We start from the raw sequence: 10,296 nt of genomic DNA on the forward strand, positions 1-10,296 counted from the left end.
GTACACTATGCAAAGGTTATCCTTGTATTATTCCAATGCTGATTTCTTTGGCCACATTTCTGGTTAAAATTCTTCTTCTGAGAGTCTCCTTTCTCAATGCTGTGTAATCATTGCTCCCCAGTGATTGATTGGTTAATTAATCTAGCTGATCATTTAATTACTGAGCATAGAAGGGAATAATTCTGGATTTTCTCCCAACCAGGGGAATTGGAGAGGCACCAGAGAGTGGGGATTCTCCACCAGGAGAGAGGCTAGGATTCAGCATGAGAGCCAGATCAGTACTAAAATGGAAAATATTTGGCATTTGGGCTGAGAGGTAGCCAGGTTAGTTTAAAAAATTAAAATAGATTAATACTGCTCAGTTTTTGTGCCTTAAACCTGTTTAATAAGTCTAATGGTCTCCTTTTCAGTTGTTTGGGAGCTAGCTAGATTAACAAAAAATGGCACTTTAAAATTTACACTGCCACAAAAAAATATTTCAAAATGGAAGACGGGCCTTAGTTTAAACCAGGAAATACAAACTTTTAGAAGAAAACACAGGGAAAGACTTTCAAGCTACTGAGAAAGGCAAGTATTCTAAAAGCAGACCACCAAAGGCAAAAGAACATAGGGATCAACAGGTGCGACTAATTGAAAATAAAGATGCTGTGTAGCAAAAGAAACAATCATGGCTGAATCCTAACCTAACAGGAAGCTAAGGAGCCAGGTGTTCTGTCCACAACACCAGATGTCTCAGCTCTCCCAATCTGATGCTGTAGCTCCTGAGGATTCCTAGAGAGGTATTGGTCTCATTTGTGATGGAATTCTGAAGAAGTAGATTCTTCAATCAAGGGAGGAGCACCTCAGCAATGGGATGGATGCAGCCAGAAAGGATGGGATAAGCAAGGAAAGTAAGCCTACCTTTCTCCATGTCCTTTTATGCGAGCTGCCACTAGAAGGGCTGACACAAATTTAGGGTCCGTCTTCCATGTCAAATAACCTACTCAAAAAAATCTCACACTGTTGTGCCCAGCTGCTTGGGGTTGGTTACTTCCAAATGCAGTCAAGTTGACAAACAAGAGGAGCCATCACAGGCTATTGTCCAAAACTTACAAAGAATTTCAGAAATTAAACACCAAGGATACAAAACTGCCAATCCACAAATGAGCAAGTGAGTGAAATAGAAAATTTCAAGAGGAAGAAAGGAAGGAAGAAAGGAAAGAAGGGAGAAAGGAAGGAAAGAAAGAAGTAAAAAACTATTTTTAAAAACTTATCCAATATTCTAGAAATTAGTTAAATGCAAATAAATTCTACTTTTAAATGCCACCTCATCTCCCTCAGAACAACTATCACCAAGTCTGAGAACAAAAGTTAGGGAGGATATGTACAGAGAGAAACAGTTTTTCACTGGTGGTGGGATCAATATGGACATTGTGGAAATCAATTTGGAGATTTGTCAAAATATCAAAAATTGAAATGCCATAGGACTCAGCTATTTTATTCCTAGGAATATACCCAGAGATCTCAGTACTCTACCTCAGAGGTATTTGTACCCCCATATTTATTGATGCTCTATTCATTATACCAAATAATTGGAATTCCCCTTGGTGACCATCAAAATATTAATGGATAATGAAAATTGGATACTCTCACAGGTGTGTCTGTGTGTATGAGCCTCTGCAGCGCGAGCACACACACACACACACACACACACACACACACACACAATTACTTGACTCTAAAGATAAAATGAAGCTAACAAACTTGCAGGGTATGTTGTGCCTTCATTTTTATTAAATTGTAAAAAAGTCTTCAATTACTTTGGTTCTTCAATATCCAGAGATCATTGAGTAGAGTTGTTCCCTTTCAATGAGTGTGTAGGCTTTCTGGTGTTTCTGTTGTTGTAGTCCAGCTTTAATCCATGGTGGTCTGAAGAATGGATAAAGAAAATACGGTATATCTATACAATGGAATAGTATTCAGCTATTAAAAACAAAGACAACATGAATTTTGCAGGCAAATGGATGGAATGTGAGAATGTCATCCTGGGTGAGATAACCCAGTTTCAAAAGGACATGTAAGGTATGCACTCACTTATAAGTGGATGTACTGGCTAGTTTTGTGTCAACTTGACACAGCTGGAGTTATCACAGAGAAAGGAGCTTCAGTTGAGGAAATGCCTCCATGAGATCCAACTGTAAGGCATTTTCTCAATTAGTGATCAAGGGGGAAAGGCCCCTTGTGGGTGGGACCATCTCAGGGCTGGTAGTCTTGGTTCTATAAGAAAGCAGGCTGAGCAAGCCAGGTGAGGCAAGCCAGTAAAGAACATCCCTCCATGGCCTCTGCATCAGCTCCTGCTCCCTGACCTGCTTGAGTTCCAGTCCTGACTTCCTTTGGTGATGAACAGCAGCATGGAAGTGTAAGCCGAATAAACCCTTTCCTCCCCAACTTGCTTCTTGGTCATGATGTTTGTGCAGGAATAGAAACCCTGACTAAGACAAATTGGTACCAGTGGAGTGGGGTATTCCTGTGACAACCTGACCATGTTTTGGGGAGGACTGTGGAAGGACTTTGGAACTTTGGGCTTGAAGATCCATCCATTGTTAAGACCTCTGTCGGATGTTGTGTAGGAGCTTGGAAGATAATGTTGAGAACACTGCAGAAGTTGGAGCTCTGGTGTGTGAAATTTCAGAGGGAAAATTAAAGACTCTTTTCAGGGCCATTCCTGTTTTGATTGTGAAGATTCTGTAGTTCTGGTTAGCTGGGGCTGAAGAATCAGCTGTGATTAACAAGATACCAGAACTACTAAAGCAAAAACTTTGCATTACTGGGACTATTGATGCTGGTTAGCTGGAGCTAAGAAATTAGCGGTGATTAAGAAGAGACCAGCATCATTGAGGTGACATCTTCTGGGAAGTATTTTCTGAAAGCACAGTGGCTGTGTTCCAGATATAGCCAAAGTTGTACCTTGTGCTGTGGCTGGACTTGGTAATGTGTAAGGGTCACCCAGGTGGTACTGGTTTTGAAGGCATGAAGGAGTTGAGCAGAGCAGCTGAGGCTTGGCACAGTGAGAGGCCATGGAAGGCCATTGGTGAAAGTGCAGCCTCAGTTGCAATTGATGGCCCAGGACTGAAGGGGTCATGCAGTGTTTTGGAGATGCCAGTACCATGAGATGACCACCAAGAGCAGCAGCAGCAGTGGAGTACAGGCATCTGGAGCCTAGAGGATGACTCGTGTGCTACAAAGGGCCTGGCTGGAGAAGTGACCCAAGCCCTTGGAGGAGCCCAGAAGATCGTGAGTTGGATCCCAGACATTGGACAGTTGGAGATTGACTTTTGCTTTTGATTGTGACTGTGCCCTGATATTTTCCCTCTTGAAGAAAGAAACTGTTTTAGTGGAGCCCACAGTTAAGAGACTTTTAATTGTAAAAAGACTTTGGATTTTAAAAGAGATGGATATTTTAAAGAGATTGAAATTTTAAGCATATGTAAAGACTGTGGGACTTTTAAAGTTATTTAGAATGGGGATGAATAAGATTGTAAGGGTTGAGGCTTACTAGTGATGTTTTTGTGTGTCAAGTTGACAAGGGGTCAATTGTACTGGCTAGTTTTGTGTCAACTTGACACAGCTGGAGTTATCACAGAGAAAGGAGCTTCAGTTGAGGAAATGCCTCCATGAGATCCAACTGTAAGGCATTTTCTCAATTAGTGATCAAGGGGGAAAGGCCCCTTGTGGGTGGGACCATCTCAGGGCTGGTAGTCTTGGTTCTATAAGAAAGCAGGCTGAGCAAGCCAGGTGAGGCAAGCCAGTAAAGAACATCCCTCCATGGCCTCTGCATCAGCTCCTGCTCCCTGACCTGCTTGAGTTCCAGTCCTGACTTCCTTTGGTGATGAACAGCAGCATGGAAGTGTAAGCCGAATAAACCCTTTCCTCCCCAACTTGCTTCTTGGTCATGATGTTTGTGCAGGAATAGAAACCCTGACTAAGACAGTGGATATTAACCAGAAAATACAGGATACCCATGCTACACTCCACAGACACAAGGAAGCTAAACAAGAAAGAAGGCACAGTGAGGAAGCTTGAATCTCACTGAAAGGGGGAATAAAATAGTCATAAGAGGCAGATGGAGGAAGGGAGCTCAGTGAGAGAGTGAATGGGGAGGGAAACTGCTGGGGTCAGGATCACTTGTGGGGAGGGGCAGGAGACATGGCCACATGGCCATGGGAATGAATGGAAATCTGCAAACACCATGGGTGGTAAGGTAGGGGTCATCTTCAGGATGTGACAGAGACCTGGGATAAAGGAGGTGCCTAAGAATCACCAGCTTAGCTGTGATACACAGCATTGGGGATATGGAACTTGAAGATGCTGCCTCACATAGACAGCCAGGAACCACAATGGAGCGATAGGCACACCAACCACCCACAGAATTTCAACTCAAAATAAATCTATCTACAAGAAATTCGGGGATGGAGATTAGAGCAGAGATGGAGGTAATGGCTAACCAATAGATGGGAAAGCTTGAGATCCATCTGTTGATGTTTGGTCCTGCTGTCTATTGAAATGCTAAGTGTGGGTCCCCAAGACCTGGAGTCTGCATGTAGACCTGTGACCCTGCCCCTGAGTTATTTCTGAGTGGTATAGCAAGATGCCAACACCCAGTAGCTGGCCAGAAGTGGCATAAATGGCGTAGCTTTCCATTGCTTGGGGTCAGAAAAGAACCACAAGCAGAAGAAGGTACAAGAGCAGGAAGAAGAAGCTGCCATGGGTTAGGAGTCAAGAAAGCATGGCCGAGGACTGCCCAATTGGAGTTAAGAGCAGCCTGAATAAAATATAGTAAAAACTCGGGGTTATAGATAGAAAACTAGATTATTTTTTTAATTTTTTATTAGATATTTTCTTCATTTACATTTCAAATGCTATCCCAAAAGTCCTCTCTACCTACCCCCTGCCCTGCTCCCCTACCTACTCACTCCCACTTCTTGGCCCTGGCATTCCCCTGTACTGGGGCATATAAAGTTTGTAAGACCAAGAGGCCTCTCTTCCTAATGATGGCTGACTAGGCCATCATCTGCTACATATGCAGCTAGAAACGCAAGCTCTGGGGGTACTGATTAGTTCATATTGTTGTTCCACCTATAGGGTTGCAGACCCCTTCAGCTCCTTGAGTAATTTCTCTAGCTCTTCCATTGGAGGCCCTGTGTTCCATCCTATAGATGACTGTGAGCATCTACTTCTGTGTTTGCCAGGCACTGGCATAGCCTCACACGAGACAGCTATATTAGGGTCCTTTCAGCAAAATCTTGCTAGTGTATGCAATAGTGTCTGCGTTTGGTGGCTGATTATGGGATGGATATCCGGGTGGGGCAGTCTCTGGATGGTCCATCCTTTCATCTTAGCTCCAAACTTTGTCTCTGCAACTCCTTCCATGGATATTTAATTCCGTATTCTAGGGAGAAATGAAGTATCCACGTGTTGGTCCTCCTTCTTGATTTTCTTGTGTTTTGGAAGTTGGGTCTTGGGTATTCTAGGTTTCTGGGCTAATATCCACTTATCAGTGAGTGCATATCAAGTGACTTCTTTTGTGATTGGGCTACCTCACTCAGGATGATATCCTCCAGATACATCCATTTGCCTAAGAATTTCATAAATTCATTGTTTTTAATAGCTGAGTAGTACTCCATTGTGTAAATGTACCACATTTTCTGTATCCATTCCTCTGTTGAAGAGCATCTGAATTCTTTACAGCTTCTGGCTATTATAAATAGGGCTGCTAGGAACATAGTGGAGCATGTGACCTTATTACCAGTTGGAACATCTTCTGGGTATATGCCCAGGAGAGGTATTGCTGGATCTTCCAGTAATACTATGTCCAGTTTTCTGAGGAACCGCCAGACTGATTTCCAGAGTGGTTGTACAAGCTTGCAATCCCACCAGCCATGGAGGAGTGTTCCTCTTTCTCCACATCCTTGCCAGCATCTGGTGTCACCTGAATTTTTGATCCTAGCCATTCTGACTAGTGTGAGGTGGAATAGAAAACTAGATTCTAATAGCATAGAGGGTAGGTATTTGTCCAGATCATGTGCTATTTAATGGTTATTGTGATTATAAAGGTTGCATGTGTCTTTTACCTGGGCCCTGAATAGTGAAAAGCTGGGTAGAAATTCAGGGACAGGATTAAAAATTTCTACAACCTGTTGGTGCCTTAGCATCTGGCAAAATTCACTTTTTAAAACCAAATTAATTTCAGATTCCCAAATGGAAAACACATTTGGTCCCTTTAAGACTAGGAGGCAAGGAGATTTGTTTTGTTTTGTTTTTTAACTGCATGTTTTTTTGCCCAACCCCAAGGGGGTTTGTACTAGGACAAAATAAATGCTAAGTCGGCATGCTTGATTCTGGGGTCCATAGCATAAACTAAGATACAGCTGCACTCCCCAAACTGAACCAAACAACACACCAAGGAGCTCAGCTTGGTGTTATCAAATGATGTTCTATGCTAAGAATGATTTTGAAAGTCTATCCTCCTATCTCAGCCCAGGAAGAGTTGGAATGACAGGCAGATATCACTGGACCTGGCTCAGAAGCAAAAACAATAGAATGTGATCATTTTGGGAGGGGATAATTTGTCTGCCTACACCTTTGATTTGGAAACTTTGGATTGCAGCTTTGGCTTACACTTTCAGCTTAAAGGATAAACTACTTCAAGTGGGCCATCAGCCTGATCTTGCAGTCAGTTTTGTTCTACTGTGGCTATTTTCCTCCTAAGTGATCCCATGATGCTTTCAGGCCAGGCAGCCCTGAGCAATATGGCAAATGAGCCCATTCCTGCTCTTCTGTCCTGACCATGTTGGGTGAAAGCACATGATTTATTACCTGTGTATTACTGAATAAGATACCATGATGAAGGCAACTTCTGGTAGATTGTCCAGTGTTCATAGCTCCAGAGGCATATGAATCCATCTCTGTTAGGGGCATGGCAAAAAGTGGCAGAGAGAGCAGGAAGCTGAGGGCTCAAATCATTTATAGTAAATACACAGACACACAACACACATACAGAGAGAGAGAGAGAGATACGGGGGGGAGAAGGAGGGGAAGGGGAGGGAGAGAGAGAGAGGGAGAGAGAGGGGAGGAGAGAGACAGAGTTAAGAATGGCATGGAGTTTTAAAACCTCAGAGCTCCAGTATTATTCTGCAAGGCCATATTTCCTAAACCTCTGCAAACAGCACTCACAACTGGGAACCAGGGGTTCAAATACATGAACCTAGGGGGTCATCATTTAAATATCCACCAAATAAAGGTAAGTTGGGACAAAAGTAGAGACCAGAAAACTGTGTAATAACTAAGTCCACAGAAAATGGTACGTGCACACTATTAACTAGGGACAGAACAAAGGAAGTATAGCAGTGCATATTTCCCAGCACAAACTGGGTAAACCTTGACGCATTTAGCATCTGGACTGTGTCCTCCATGGGTATCTTACAGTCTTCTCTTGCTGTGATGGGACTGCAATGGCCTGGAGGAGCAGAGAGTTTGGGTCTAGATCAGTTGAAGCATTTCCTTTCAGCAGAATGGGTAAAGTGGGGGGTTGTTTTGTTTGTTTGTTTGTTTGTTTTTTGCCTTTATCATGGTGTTTTATTTTATTTTATTTTATTTATCTTTTGTATTAGATATTTTCTTTATTTACATTTCAAATGTTATCCCCTTTCCTAGTTCTCCCTCCAAAAACCCCCATCCCTTCCCCCCTTCCCCTGCTCACCAACCCACCCACTCCTGCTTCCTGGACCTGGCATTCCCCTGTACTGGGGCATAGAACCTTCACAGGATCAAGGGCCTCTCCTCCCACTGATGACCTACATATGCAGCTGGAGCCATGAGTCCCACCACGTGTACTCTTTGGTTGGTGGTTTAGTCCCAGGGAGCTTTGGAGATACTGGGTAGTTCATATTGTTCCTCCTTTGGGGATGCAAACTCCTTCAGCTCCCTGGGTCCTTTCTCTAGCTCCTTCCTTGGGTCCCCTGTGCTCCATCCAATGGATGGTTGTGAGCATCCACCTCTATTTGTCAGGCACTGGCAGAGCCTCTCAGGAGACAGCTATATTAGGCTCCTGTCAACAAGCTTTTGTTGGCATCCACAATAGTGTCTGGTTTTGGTGGTTGTCTATGGGATAGATTCCCAGGTGGGGCAGTCTTTGGATGACTATTCCTTCAGTCTCTGCTCCAGACTTTGTCTCTGTAACTCCTTCCATGGGTATTTTGTTCCCCTTCTAAGAAGGACCAAAGTATCCACACTTTGGTCTTCCTTCTTCTTGAGTTTCATGTGTTTTGCGAATTGTATCTTGGGTATTCCAAGCTTCTGGGCTAATGTTAAGGGAGGACAGTATGCTCTTTTGCCAATGGTAAGGATGGAGAGGTACTTCTATAGATCAGAGGAATCTGAAGCAGGCTGCCTCTAGGGCATTTATGTGCATCTAAGTCTACTCACATATGTGCTCATGGGTATCAAAGCAAGCTGGCTGTGAATAGCTTTAAACATGCAGCCCTAGCAGGAAGCAGGGGTCTGAGCATGGGCTCATCTGACTGTTGATAACACTGAAGGTCACTTCTTCCTTGGTGGCCAGGGAATCCTAGGTTCAGGTTCTGTCCTAGCATATTTGATGTAGGGGTCTGCTGTTGGCTCAACTACTACTTTTTTGAGAAATATTTTCTCTCCTTCTTAAGGATACACAATTGTGATTTTCAAAGTTATTTTAAGCCATAGAACCACTGCCTCAATGTAATATAGCACCCACACTGAATGCATATTTGCCTGGGTGACTGTCAACCATGTGTTGATCTTCCATTCTGCACTTTTCTTGCTTTTGTAGTCTACAGCGGTGCTAGGTTCTTAGAGTGTCTATAGGGCAGGGACTGGTTTCCAGTTTTCTTTCACAAACTGTGTGACACTAGCTTCTCTTCCTACATACATACATGCCATTGGAGTTTATGGGATCCAGAGGGAAATTTTACTTCATCTCACAAAAGAATGTATCACTGTGACTACTAGGAACACAGAAACATTAAGGTGTAGCTACAAGTCATGACATCTGTGAAGTTTCTGTTGCTACAAGACCCTCAAGCCAAGGCTACTTAGGGTTTCTATTTTGCTTAAGTTAAATCAAGCAATTTTTAGTGGACTCATGGGGATCCACTTGCCTCTGCCTTCTAAGTAGTGGTTTACAGGTGTCAGCCCCCAATCCTAGCAGCTTGGACTTTTTATCAAAGTGAATCCAACACAGGGAGACTTGTGTTTTACATAAAAGCACACATTCTTCCTACAGCCTCATGCCAAGAGCTGTCTAACGTGGAGAGAAGCCCAGGACATCTTGCACACTGTGGACACAGCAGTCGCTGCAAATTTCTAACTTCTCCATGCCAGGTTTTCTTTTTTTCTTTTTTTTTTTTAAACAGCCTCCTTGATTCACGTTCATTTGTGTTTCTGAATTATGCTTCTGCATACGTGCATCTCTTATGACTTCAGCCCATACAGTGGTCATTTCTGTTATCTTTAAAAAACACACACACCAAGGCCGTCCCAGCTGTATTGTTCTCCAGCAACTGCCCTCTCCCCGAGACAAAAAAACCACCGCTGTTCACACTAGGTTCCCACTAGAATCTCAGTGAGTGAAGTCATCTGCAAACCTCCTGCCCTTCTGTGTTGTCTCACAAAGAAGTAGACTTTTCTAGGCCTTTTAACCATTTGGATATAAAACATGGATAATGTCCAGGTGACCAGCAGGGATTCTTAGCCTAGACGTTGCAGTGGCTGAGATGAACTAGCTGAGAGAGCCCATGCTGCTATGGATGCTGAGCACACAGTAGGGGATGGAGCTGATTAGGATGGGCTACCTTAGGCCTGGGCATGTAGGAGTTGGGGTACAGGGTTTTGGGGAGAGACGCTAACACTTCCGTCCTCCAGGGACCCTCTGTGATCCCACTTCTGCTCTGGACTTTTGGGAGACCCATCTCTGAGAGAGGACAAGTTGGTGTGTCAACACAGGGCTGAGGCCCTAATACACTGAACCACATGCTGCATTGGGTGTCCTAGGTCAGGGGAAGAGGTAGGATTGTGCTTAGACCCCCCATAGACTTTAAAGCACAGAAGTTGCTAGACTCATCTGACTAGGAATGAAAGAGATGGGGGAAGAGCTGGGAGGCTGGAGAAAGCCTGGCCCTGGTTCTAGAGGAGGACAGGGAAACTATTCCTAGATGAGGAACAGGGTTTACTGCAAGAGCTGTCCCCTTAATAGAGAAGCTGTGGGAGAAAGACATTCTACTC

This window comes from Mus musculus, chromosome 14 (assembly GCF_000001635.26).
Source record: "Mus musculus strain C57BL/6J chromosome 14, GRCm38.p6 C57BL/6J".
NCBI classification, from domain to species: Eukaryota; Metazoa; Chordata; class Mammalia; order Rodentia; family Muridae; genus Mus; species Mus musculus.